Source organism: Salvelinus namaycush, chromosome 4 (genome assembly GCF_016432855.1).
Source record: "Salvelinus namaycush isolate Seneca chromosome 4, SaNama_1.0, whole genome shotgun sequence".
Classification (NCBI taxonomy): Eukaryota; Metazoa; Chordata; class Actinopteri; order Salmoniformes; family Salmonidae; genus Salvelinus; species Salvelinus namaycush.
In genome coordinates, this window is record NC_052310.1 from 38,240,659 (window position 1) to 38,254,319 (window position 13,661).

Genomic DNA, 13,661 nt, shown 5'->3' on the forward strand with positions numbered 1-13,661 from the left:
CCTGCTTTGTAAGTAGGAAAACCTGCAAAATCAGCAGTGTATCAAATACTTGTTCTCCCCACTGTATGCATGCACCACTTTTCCGTTTTTTTTTATTTTTTAAACAAGATATTTTTTTCATTTCACATTACGAATTTGGACTATTTTGTGTATGTCCATTACATGAAATCCACATAAAAATGTATTTAAATTACAGGTTGTAATTCAACAAAATAGGAAAAACGCCAAGGGGGATGAATACTTTTGCAAGGCACTGTATACTACACAGGACTATACATGATAGCTAGGGTAGCGGTAGTTGACCTGACAAAGGCCTCTTCTCTTCCATGGAAATCACTGTCAAAAGAAGATACACCATGGACCTGAGGGACACATCTTCCCAGCTTTTACCATCAGCCCAAAGTTCCCATAGACAATCCTTTTCTAACCCTGTGTTTCCAGGTGTACAGGTGATGCAGTTAACAATGGCCTGTGTCTCACTATATTACTTTAAAATCACAGGAAAGGGTACGTGCCACCTCATTAGAAATTGCACATTTTTTCCTTCGTTCCAGAAGGTCATTACCATTCCTCCCATTCAGTCAACTACAGTTCCATTCAGTCTAAGAGTCTAATTCTGAGCACCGTACCTTTAAAAGACCATTCAGGTCTCTTTGCCAGTTGAGCTGATGTCAGTGTGTGTGTGTGTGTGTGTGTGTGTGTGTGTGTGTGTGTGTGTGTGTGTGTGTGTGTGTGTGTGTGTGTGTGTGTGTGTGTGTGTGTGTGTGTGTGTGTGTGTGTGTGTGTGTGTGTGTGTGTGTGTGAAGAACAGTGGTAGAATAGCAAAGACAGGAGAGAGGAGAGAGGAAAAAGAGAGAAAAGAAAAGGAAGAGTGATGATAGCTGAGAGAGGAAAGGAGAGATATTATTATTCCACAGGCAGTTAAAGAACTGGCCAGTCACTGAGTTACCTCAGACAAAAAGTAAACTGAGTGTAGACAGACAGGAAGGGCACTGGGACAGCTTATTCAGAATAGCGAAAAGGGAAAGGGAAAGTGGGATACCTAGTCAGTTGTACAACTGAATGCATTCAACTGAAATGTGTCTTCCACATTTAACCCAACCCTCTCTGAATCAGAGAGGTGATGGGGGCTTCCATAATCGACATCCACGTCTTCGGCGCCAGGGCACTAGGGCATAGCCAACACTAGGGTACCAGGACACTCTGTATAATACACTCTCAGAAATACATGTTTAGGTTTGTTCTTAAAGGGGTACAAACACTTGTCACTGTAGTGGTACCCTGTAAGGCATGTCATTTGTGCCTTTAGTTGTAGGTACATAATAGTACCCTTGCAGTTCGTATCTTAAAAGAGCCAATAGTGTAGTTTAGGGGACAAGATAGTACAGGTACAAAATCATACCTTAAGAAAAGGTACTAATTTGCCTTTTTAGGGCAGGGGTTCCCAAACGTTTTCACTCATGCCCACCTTCCAGCATTGGGGAACAACCCGCTTACCTGTTGCACACGCTATGTCTATGTCTATTATGGGCACAAGCACTGTTCATGACACAAACTGTTCATACCCCTTGTTGGTGGAGAGAAAAATGTGCAGGTTTAAAGCTTATTTCCTGCAATTCTACCCATTTTGTCATGGGGTGCCAAGAACATTTTGTAAATTTTTAGGTCATTTTCTTGCAATACATTTTGCTGTGTTTAATTCATGTGATATTTGAGTGACTGAAACATTACAACAAAATCTATGGGCTGAAAACCTAGCTAAAAAACATTAGTTGACATGGGCTTAGTTGATCTGGACATTCCTGACAAGTTTAAAGGTGAGCAATGACTGTCATAACAGAGGAAAACTGATGATGCACCACCAAATTTCTATTATTACAACTCTCAAGAGTAAGTTGAAAGATGGACTGAGTTATTATAAAAATATTATTTTGACAGCCTATAGTAGTTTTACCCTAACAAAGTGGTCTGAAACTCCTGGTTTGCAGGCCACATCGGGCAAGTTACATTATGCTGGCTTGCAATGTGATATGTAATTCCTATTGGAATCCATCCAGAGTTAAGATATCCCAAAATATGTACTTTTAATCACCCGCAACCCGCATTTAAAATGACTGCCAGCATATGGGATATTGAGAAATTAGACTACATAAACAATCTAAACTAGAACAACCATTTACCTTTATTTAACTAGGCAAGTCAGTTAAGAACAAAAAAACATCTCAGTAATGGCTGCAATAAATCCAACTTCGCACAGATTGGATTAGTTTAGATCTATCTTTGTGTAGCATAAGCTCAATCAATCAATGTACATGCAAAAACAAACACATTAAAAAAACAATTCAAAAAATCTAACTGCAATAGAGCATGCTGGAAAATATGATAATGATGGACAAGGTTTTTGAGAGTGTGATGATTTTAACTTTATATTCAAAATATTGGGTATAAAAATGTACCATTATACTAGATTATGTCACGCTGGTATAAATGATTCGGGAGACAGGTGCAGGAATGCGTAATGTTTTTTTTTATTGTACCCAAATTATGGTGTGCCGTGTAAAGGCATGGGGACGAAGACCAGACAAACATTATACAAAAACACAGGGTTGAAACCCAAACAAAAGAGCGAGGAGTACCTCGAATAAATAACACAAGCGCACAAGGATTAACACACGGGATGAGACCCGAAATCATCTGCGCCCAGCACAGCACCGCACACGCACCAACGGACATTGTAACAATAATCGACAGCCCAATGGAAACCAAAGGGCACACTTATACAAGTACTAATCGGTGGGAATAGGGGACAGGTGTGCGTAATGAAAGTTCCGGAAGGATCCATGACAGATTATCCGTACATGTACCCTGAAAGGTACTGCACAATACCATGTGAGTTTACACTGTGTAGAAAACATGACATAGAATGACCATGAATCCAGGTGAAAGCTATGATCCCTTATTGATGTCACCTGTTAAATCCACTTCAATCAGTGTAGATGAAGGGGATGAGACAGGTTCAATAAGGATTTTTAAGCCTTGAGACAATTGAGACATGGATTGTGTGCCATTCAGAGGATGAATGGGCAAGACAAAATATTGAAGTGCCTTTGAATGGGGTGGGGTAGTAAGTGCCAGGCGCACCGGTTTGAGTGTGTCTGCTACGCTGTCACGGATCCCTCCGGAACTTTCATCACGCACACCTGTATCCTATTACCACTGATTAGTATTTGTATATATGTGCCCTTTGGTTTATATTGGGCTTTCCATTATTGTTATAATGTCTGTTGGTGCGTGTGAGTATCTGTGCTGTGTGTTTTGGGCTTTCGTGCCCTTGTGGATTGCGCAGATGATTACTGGTCTTGTCCCGTGTGTTAATCATTGTGCGCATGTGTTAATTATTCAAGGTACTCCTTGCTCTTTTGTTTGGGTTTCAACCCTGTGTTTTGTTACGTGTTTGTTTGCTCTTCGTCCCCGTGCCTTTACATAGCACGCCGTAATTTGGGCTCAATAAAAAAAACTATTACGGATTCCTGCGTCTGTCTCCCGAAACATTCATACCTACGTGACAAACGCTGCTGGGTTTTTCACGCTCAACAGTTTCCCATGTGTATCAAGAGTAGTCCACCACCCAAAGGACATCCAGCGAACTTGACACAACTGTGGAAAGCATTGGAGTCAACATGGGCCAGCATCCTTGTGGAAGGCTTTCGACACCTTGTAGAGTCCATGCCCAGACAAGTTGAGGCTGTTCTGAGGACAGAAGGGGTTGCAACTCAATATTAGGAAGGTGTTCCTAATGTTTTGTACACTCAGTGTATGTGTACCTCTGAAGGAACATTATGTGTATTATATTATTATTATTATTCTATTTTTGTACCCCTGCGAAAAATACTGTACCCAAACTGTACCCTTTTTTTTTTTAGAGTGTAGACCGATTTATGGCATTGCCAAAGACATGAAATGGGCAGGGGACTCAAAAGTGGGAAGTAATAAACCAGCCATACCACAATTTTCTGTGATGCCCAATGCTAAATGGATAAGGATTAAAGTAGAAAAGTGTAGTATTTCGTCTTTGAAGCAAGTTTGGTCAGGGGGGAGGCACGGAGGGTAGGGTGCACCTTAGTGTCGCCACAGATGGGCTCAGTTTGTTTGTGCAACTACCCAGGGCCCAGCTCCAGATGAAATCACAGAGGATGTGGTTCAACTTCTAATTTTACCAAAACACATTTTCTGGAGCGGCCATGCTGGGTTCTGAAGGGGGCTGGAAAGGAGGGTGAGGGGGTAGAGGGAAAGCAACTAGACCGCCTGACCCACTGCTCTCACTGGACAGAAATAATAGGCTTATTAGCCAGAGGCTATATTTAAACTATCTCACAGCAGTCTGCCTTATTACTGAGATGGGAATTTGATTTGTTTTGCTGGTATTCCCAGCATAATGTACTCTATGTGTAGGTGCAGGTGAGGTGGCCTAATGGGGTGTGTGTGTGCATGTGTGTGTGTTAGGTTAGATACTGTCATTTCAAGGAGTTTCCAAACATAACTCTGCACATACTGTTCTTCTCCTTCGACATCTCTTCCTTCCCTACAGTACGTTCATGGTCTGAGATATTGGAGCCCCTGGTAAGGTAGACTTACTGCTGTGATGGCAGTAATTGAATAAAAAGGTGGGTAAACACCAAGGTCAAAAGCAAATATAAACCCACTGACTTGAGACGGTCAGGACCCTGGGATTTGAGTAAGGAGAAGAGAACGAGACGTTATTAATGGAAGGTGTTGGTATGGGGTGACAGGTAGCCTAGTGGTTAGAGCATTGGGCCTGTAACCGAAAGGTTGCCAGATCAAATCCCCTAAAATATGTTGTTCTGCCCATGAACAAGGCAGTTAACCCACTGTTCTAGGCCGTCATTGTAAATAAGAGTTAGTTTCTAAATGACTTACCTAGTAAAGTAAATAAATGGAGAGACTAATACAACTACTCTCACTATTAGACTTATCAACCTTTCCCTTTTTACTTTCAACCTCTCCTTTCCCTTTCACTCATGACCCTACTCTCTTTTCATTTTTCACCCTCTTTCCTAACCTTTCTCCCTATTTTTAGCATAACTTGCACTTGTGTATTGAGTGTGGAAATGGAATAGGGCCATGCGCAATGTTATCTTCCGGACATGACAAAAGAGCACATTCCATTTCCGTAGGAATAGTAAAACTTTTTCAGCTAAAAAGCGTTCATTGGGGTTATATAGACCTTTTCAGCTGTCAAAACAATAACACGTTCTATATGCATGCGCAACAGAGGTTCCCCGTAACATCCGGCACTGCAGCGCGCCATAAATCCTAGCTTAAGTTCGTATTTCTTGATCCAAACAAAAAACAGAACAAATGACTTTTATACACACACATTGACTTGTTAATACCAGATCCACTAAACAAAATCATCAGACAACGTGTATTCTCTGTTTGCGCTGGTGTTACATTCGGCTAGCACAGAAGAAGAAAAAACACTGTAGAGCTAGCATGATGTGAAGGTAGAGAAAAATCAGCGTACCTTGTTAGCAAGCTAGCTACATAGATGCATTTCTCTCATGGTAGCCAACAGTATACCTATGAAGCTAGCATATGAGTCCAATGTTTGACGGCCAAATTGTTTACATCAAAAGTTAGCTAGCAGCATTAATTACCCCACTATCAACCATTCTCTCCCTCCTCACCAATCTGTCACTCAGCTTTCTCCAAAATGTAACTATAGTTTACCCAGGTGTATTGTCCACTTAGTTTCAATTAAGAAACATACTGTAGCTTTAATGAACCACTAGCTTGTGCTAGTCACGTACTGTGTTTTCGACCTCACATTACGAGAGCTAGCTAAGTTAGTGGTTTGTTTACAGGAAAGCTAGACTATACAAATGCTTGCACTGACACCTTGTGGTGATAACATTGAACTGCATATCATTACACCAGGATGATACATAACATGAAGCAACTTTATTTCAAGCAACATATTTAGCTCTGTATTTTGAAATTAAATCAAATGAACCTTAAAATATGAATTCCTGCGCACGCTCATGATAGTGATACTTGCTAGTAATGGCTCTCTCCTGTGCCTGTCATCCTTAAGGCCTAATTTCAGTGGGGCTTGTAATAATCAATTTCATGAAGGCATGTACAGTAGCCTTAGCAGTCAAATTTGTTATCCTTCAACATGGTTGCCCTCACTAATTGTCTAATAAAAATGAAAAACCCACACACTGATCTTTCAAGTTATTAGCAAATGATTCCCACACACATAAATTACCTCAGATGTGTGAGTGCTTTTACTATTTCCAATAGTATCTTTTCAACAAAAAGCAAACAGTGTGAGAATTTGCTAATCCTTTTTTAGTGTAGAAATGACAAGCCACATGTACAAGTGCATTGCATATGCCCACAAGGGCAATACTAATTTCATCATATGTCTGCATTAGTAATGCATTCCATAAATAATCTCACATCCACTGTAATCAATGGAACTACAAGGGTAGAGCATGGATAGTGAAGGCAAGAGAAAAATACCCTGGAGAGGGTTACTTTTAAATGGGTTGCAAAGTATCCATGTACTGTATGAGTTCCATCCCTGCATGGCTGACCGGGCCCGGACGCAAACCCTAATGGAATTAAACTTGAAGATAGCATGCCAACCACGGAAGAAGGACAGTGTGTAGTAAAATTAAGCAAATCGATGAAAAATTGTTGGAGATCTTCCCGCAGCTGAGACGCTTACGGTATTCCTGGAGGAGGTTCGAGTGCACCTGTGAGGTTCATATGGCCAGCTAGCGACAGGGTACAAGAAGCAGAAGCAACTCAGAGAGCAAGAGAGAAGGGAGAACGATTGTGCCACTGCACATGCTCACAAAATGTTGGCGCCCGAAGAAGACACATTTCAGAAGTGAACTGGATGATTATGAGATGGAGTTAAGTCGGGTTGCCACCGGGCCACAAGCAAAGTCGTGAGAAAAGGAATATTAGGACAGGGACACGAGAAGGTGGATTTCTGGAGGTGAAATGGAAGAGAATGAGGGCAAGTTAAGTGAGGTGGAAGGTGTGGTGAAGAGCTCGGACCCTGAGCCTGGCATCGATGGACACAATAAAGAAGAATCTGGTCTAGTAGAAGTGAAACTTTTGGAGAAAGTGGATCCTACCCTTTTGGCGGATCCATTTGTGGTTTCAGGGTGGGTGGGAAAGGAATTGGGTGCAGTTGAATCAGTGAAGGTACCCTGTAGTGGACTTGTGATATTTGTTTCTTCTGCCCAGAAGGAGCGGGCGCTCGGTGACTTAGGTTAATATCTATTTCTTGCTTTGCGCTTAGGAATAGGGCGGCATTGAAAGGAGTGATTTCTGGGTTAGCATTAAGTCTGGAGGTAGAGTAATTGAAGTTTAAGATTCCTGGAGTTTGTGATGCCCCCCCGTTTGGTGTGATGCAGGCCCAGTGTTTAGCGTGGTGAAACAGAGGAATCACTCATGTTAGGATATATCAGTTATCCTGTTAGAGCTTTTGTGCCGAATCCACTGCGGTGTTTCAGGTGCAACGTTCATGTAGCAGCAGTGTGTAGGAGGGAGATTCCAAGATGTGGGAAGTGTGCAGGAGGGCATAGGACAGAGGATTGTGTAGTTTCGGTGGATAAAATTGTGCGACACAGGCAGGTTGAGGTGGCCAGAGTCAGAGTAGTGCAGAGGGTGTAGTTTGCTGAGGCATTGAAGAAAGTAGAGGATGATGGGTCAAGGGTGAGGATCACTGTGAGTTTTCCCCTTTTCCCATTTTGTATCACAAAGTATAATGGATTTATATTAAAGTCCAGTTGGGGATGGAAATGCAACATATTGGATGCCAACCGCCATTAAACCCCCCCCCCCCAAAAAAAAATAATAAGAAGGGTTGAGTGCTGTGTTGTTGGTTTCGTTGAAACAGAACAATGTGTGTGGATCACTGCTATGAAGGTCTGGCTACATTTCACTTCAGGTAATGTGAATGTGTTATTTGTCTATCTAATCTGCTAGCTAGCTATCTATCTATCTGTTTCTACTCAGTGTCTGAAGGCCTAGTAAAAGCTGTCTATTCTGTTAAAAGCGGTCTATGCCACCCAAAAAGCTAACTTTGTGCAACAGGAAAATACATCTGATTGTGGGTTGCTGTAACATCTCTTGCTAGCTAGCCAGTAGCTAGCCCATGATCATGACTCTCAATTCCTTTACATTACACATAAGTAATTGGACGAAGGTGTCTGCTGTAGGAGGGAGATCCCCGACACGGAATCTAAACACTAAAGCGTGTCATTTGGGTTTCTGTACAGCACTTCGAGATATTAGCTGATGTACGAAGGGCTATATAAAATAAACTTGATTGATTGATTGATTTGCGGCACAGTATTGGAAGCAAAAGGACCTTATCTCTCTTATCGGAAAGAAAAAATAATAAAACAAAAAAAGGTTACATTGATACACACCATGATAGGGTTAGGGTTATTGGCCCCGTATGGCCATATCTCCATGTTACAGAGCTTGTTTATGGAAAACAGACGGAGTAATACCTATACTAATTAGCAATCGGGTGTAGCGGAAATTTAGTTTCGTTGGATGGAGGCACCCATAGCTGTATGGATCTGTGCAAAGTTGCTACAGTAAGTTATTATTTCTTGCTGGTGAAAGATGAGGGCCATATTATGTTTCAAAAGTCATATCACAAGCAATGATTATTGATGTTTCTAAACGTTAAAACACAACGTCGGGATTGTAGTTCACATGAGGCAGTCGTGGGCGAAGCTAATGGCTGAGAACTGTAGGGAGAAGGCAGAATGCCACCTAGAGTTTTCAAGAGCTAGCCAGCAGCTAACTAGCTAGCTCTCGACTCTAACTAGCTAACTTGAATAGCTAATTCTGTGAAACACAATAACAGCTACATCCATGTATTGTTGGTAAGCTACCATAGCTGCTCTCTGTGCAAACAAAAGTGATATAGCTAGCTATAACTTTATACCCCCAAAGCTGATGTGGCTTGCCAAGTTAACCCTGCATTGGACCTAGGTAGCTAGCTAACTAACTAAAGTAGAGGAATTAGCTACATTATTTTATATTATTAGGCTTCACTTTAGGCAAGCTAGCTAGCTAGATATCTATTGAAGTGCCAGCCCATAATCATAAGCCCAATGTTTTCTAGCTACTGCTACTTGGTGAAAGTGAAACGCATATCTGTCCAGTATATCTTTTTTGATATATTGATGAGGACAATTGACATAGAGGACGATTTGGCTTTAGACAATTATTTTGGCCTAGGCAGACGATAGCGTATGGGTGCTCATGCACTATCGGCTACCTAGGCTAACAATTCATATCCATCTTGGGTGTCTGTGGGTTATATTTAAAGTGAAATGTGTCCCATCAACATTATGATATACAGTGCATTCGGAAAGTATTCAGACCCCTTGACTTTTTCCACATTTTGTTACATTACAGCCTTTTTCAAAAATGGATTACATTGTCAATCTACACAATACCCCATAATGACAAAGCAAAAACAGCTTTTTTGAAATGTTAGCAAAAATATCACATTAACATAAGTATTCAGACCCTTTACTCAATATTTTGTTGAAGCACAAGCTTGGCACACCTGTATTCGGGGAGTTTATTCCATTATTCTCTGCAGATCCTCTCAAGCTCTGTCAGGTTGGATGGGGAGAGACGCTGCACAGCTATTTTCAGGTCTGTCTAGAGATGTTCGATCGGGTTCAAGTCCGGGCTCTGGCCGGGCCACTAAAGGACATTCAGAGACTTGTCCTGAAGTCACTCCTGAGTTGTCTTGGCTGTGTCCTTAGGGCCATTGTCCTGTTGGAAGGTGAACCTGCGCCCCAGTCTGAGGTCCTGAGCGCTCTGGATCATTAGGGATCTCTATACTTTGCTCTGTTCATTTCCCTTGATCCTGACTAGTTTCCTAGCCCCTGTGACTGAAAACTTCCCCACAGCCTGATGCTGCCACCACCGTGCTTCACCGTAAGGATGGTATTGGCCAGGTGAGCGGTGCCTGGTTCCCTCCAGACGTTATGCTTGGCATTCAGGCCAAAGAGTGCCATCTTGGTTTGATCAGACCTAGAATCTTGTTTCTCATGGTCTGAGCTGTCATGTGCCTTTAACTGAGGAGTGGCTTCTGTCGTGTCACTCTACCACACATGCCTGATTGGGGGAGTACTGCAGAGATGGTTATCCTTCTGGAAGGTTCTCCCATCTCCACAGAGGAACTCTGGAGCTCTGTCAGAGTGACCATCAACCCGATGGTTGCTTTGGTCACCTCCCTGACCAAGGCCCTTCTCCCCCGATTGCTCAGTTTGGCCGGGCGGCCAGCTCTAGAAAGAGTCTTGGTGGTTCCAAACTTCTTCCAATTAAGAATGATGGAGGCCACTGTGTTCTTGGCGACCTTCAAAGATACAGATTTTTCTGGGACAATTCCTTCAACCTCATGGCTTGGTTTTTACTCTGACATGCACTGTCACCTGTGGGACCTTATATAGACAGATGTGTGCCTTTCCAAATCATCTACAATCAACTGAATTTAATACAGGTGGATTCCAATCAAGTTATAGAAACATCTCAAGGGTGATCAATGAAAACTGGATGCACCTGAGCTCAATTTCGAGTCTCACAGCAAACGGTCGTTTTTTAAATCTAAAAAACAGTTTTCGCTTTGTAATTATGGGGTATTGTGTTTAGATTGATGAGCAAAACATTTTATTTAATCAATTTTAGAGTAAGGCTGTAACGTAACAAAATGTAGAAAAAGTGAAGGGGTCTGAATACTTTCTGAATGCACTGTATTTCAACAAATACCTGTGCAGAGTATATGCTCAACAACAGACATATTTTTTCGGGAGCAAACTATATTGGGAACCAGTTTATGTTGTCAGGGCTGTCCCTCTCTAGATAGACAATATGTGTAACGGCTGTCGTCGGAAGAAGGTGAAGACCAAAACGCAGCGTGGTAAGTGTTCGTCATATTTAATAGAAACCGAACACTAAAAGGCAAAAACAACAAAGTGACAACCGAAACAGCTCCGTCAGGTGCAACACACACTAAACAGAAATTAATCACCCACAACTCAAAATGGAAAACAGGCTACCTAAGTATGGCTCTCAATCAGAGACAACGATAGACAGCTGCCTCTGATTGGGAACCACACCAGGCCAAACACATAGAAAACCAACAACATAGAAAAAAGAACATAGACTGCCCACCCTAGTCACACCCTGACCTAACCAAAATAGAGAATAAAAAGCCTCTCTATAGCCAGGGTGTGACAATATGCTGGATAAAGACGCCCTTTCTCCCTTTCCCCAACACCAAAAAATACACACAAGTAGACACAGGGTCAGCAGCAGTGCAGAGCCCCTTGATGGAGAGCAATTGTGGGGGGTTAGGTGCCTTGCTCAAGGGCACAATAGCAGGAGCTGGTACATGGGATCAATGACCAGCAGCCATCCAGCTGCCAGTTCAGTACCATTCCCATTTTTGTGTTGCCCAACCCGGGCCTTAAACCAACAGCCTTCCAGCTGCTCGTCTGCCTCTCCAACCTCTGTTTCTCAATCCTGGTCCTGGGATGCACATTCTTATTGTTGTCCTAACTACACAGCTGATTTAAATGATCAACGTTTCAAGCTTTGATGATTTGAATCAGATGTGTAGCGCTAAGGCAAAAACAACAAATGACACCCCTTTGTGTCTCGGACCAGGATCAGTAAACACTGCTTTAGGACTAGGCTACTGTAGGAGCAATGAATGAGTGTGATGCCATGACTACAAGGGTTCAAGCCAAGGGTGAACTGAACTGGAAGGCTCCAATGTACCATATCCTGCCATTGTGCCCTTAAGCAAGGCACTTAACCCCCCACAATTGCTCTCAACCCAAGGGTGCTGCACTGCAGGGTGTTGGGAAAAGCAGAAGACACATTTCCGTTCTACCCAATGGACAATAATCAATCTATTCTCTTCATGTTCTTGTCACAAGATGACTGTTGTAGCTTTAATGGGTTACAGAGTTAATGTTTACAGTTAATTCATTGAGTTGTATCTAAATATATTGTTCATTACAGTTATTTACGCATGTACAAGAGTAATTGTATTAGAATTCATGTGATGGAGATTGAGAGAACTATGTACATATTTTTGTTGTATTGGATTACGCTATTGACTGTAAGTACCAGAATGCCTTGCGGCAGAAAGTAAGAAAAACGAGCAAGTGATTATCCTGGCTTTCACTAGCAGCTTTCTTTTATTGTTTTGTAGAATCTAAAGTGTTAAAATGTAACGTGAACAAGTATTATTACTAAAAAGAAGCCGACGTCCCGAGTCATTACTTTGAAGATAGTTATTCTATGTTTTTGGTGCCCAAACCCGGGAGTTTTAGCTGCGATGAAGATCAGAGGGATGAAGCGGCTGAAATGTCTGAGGAGGAAGCAGAAAGAATGAAACGAAAGCGGGTACCATCTGAGGTGCACAACACGGATTTTGAATCAGATTGACGTGGAAGTAGCCCAGTCAAATCCGGATACCGATCACTTAAGTACATTGTTGGAATTGCTGTGAGCTAAGGAGGACAGCTTGTTTGAACTTGTTCGAGGAATTGAACAGTTAACTCCGTTGGACGGATTGGAGGCGGAGATTGAATGCAAAGAGGGCGTTATCATACTGAAGAGCCATGCACAACGAGTGATAAAGAAAAAACAGGGCCTCAATCCACTACTAGCATGGGTGGGTGATGCTAACTCAAACAGATCACAGAGACAATCAGTAAGGCTACCAAAGTTGATTATTGAGAAATTCTGTGGAGATGTCAGTTTGTGGTTTTGGAGCCAGTATGAGACTGCTATTCACAACAATGATTCACTGTGCAATGAGGAGAAGTTTAGATACCTGGAAACATATCTCACTGGACCATCAGCAAAGGCAGTAGCAGGACTGATGTTAACAGACAATAACTATGATGATGCAATCACTCTGCTTAAGAGCAGATTTTGAGGGAAGGATCTTGTGATTTCGTGCTCACATGTCAAAACTGCTGAATCTCACTCCTGTAAAGAAATCCTCTGACATAAATGCATTAAGGCAGCTATATGATGAATGTAAAATTCAGATTAGGAGCGTGGAATCACTGGGTGTATTGTCAGAAACCTACAGAAGCCTACTCTGCCCGATCTTACTGCAGATGATTCCAGAGGACATCGTCAGAGGGGAGTCGATGATGAATGGAAATTGTCTGAGATAGTCAGTTTCCTACAGAAGACCCAACATGCCATCTGCTGCGGCACTGCACACAGCCAGCCAGAAGGAACAAAACTGTCTATTCTGTGACAGTGCAGACCACAAATCAGAAAGCTGCCCAGACCACAATATTGCTGCACACAAAGAGAAACTAAAGAAAATGGGGAAGATGCTTTGTATGTTTAGGACAGAAACACATAGCAAAATTCTGTAAAGTCAAAGAAGTGTCATGTATAACATGTGAAAGCAGACATTGCTGTGTGTACCGGTAACGGGAGTGAGGTGAACCCCCTACTGTTTCTGCAGATTCTGTTGTTTCCTCAGTTATTCCCCATTCAGTGACGATGAACCCAGATGTACAGAACAATGTGTTGCTATAAATGGC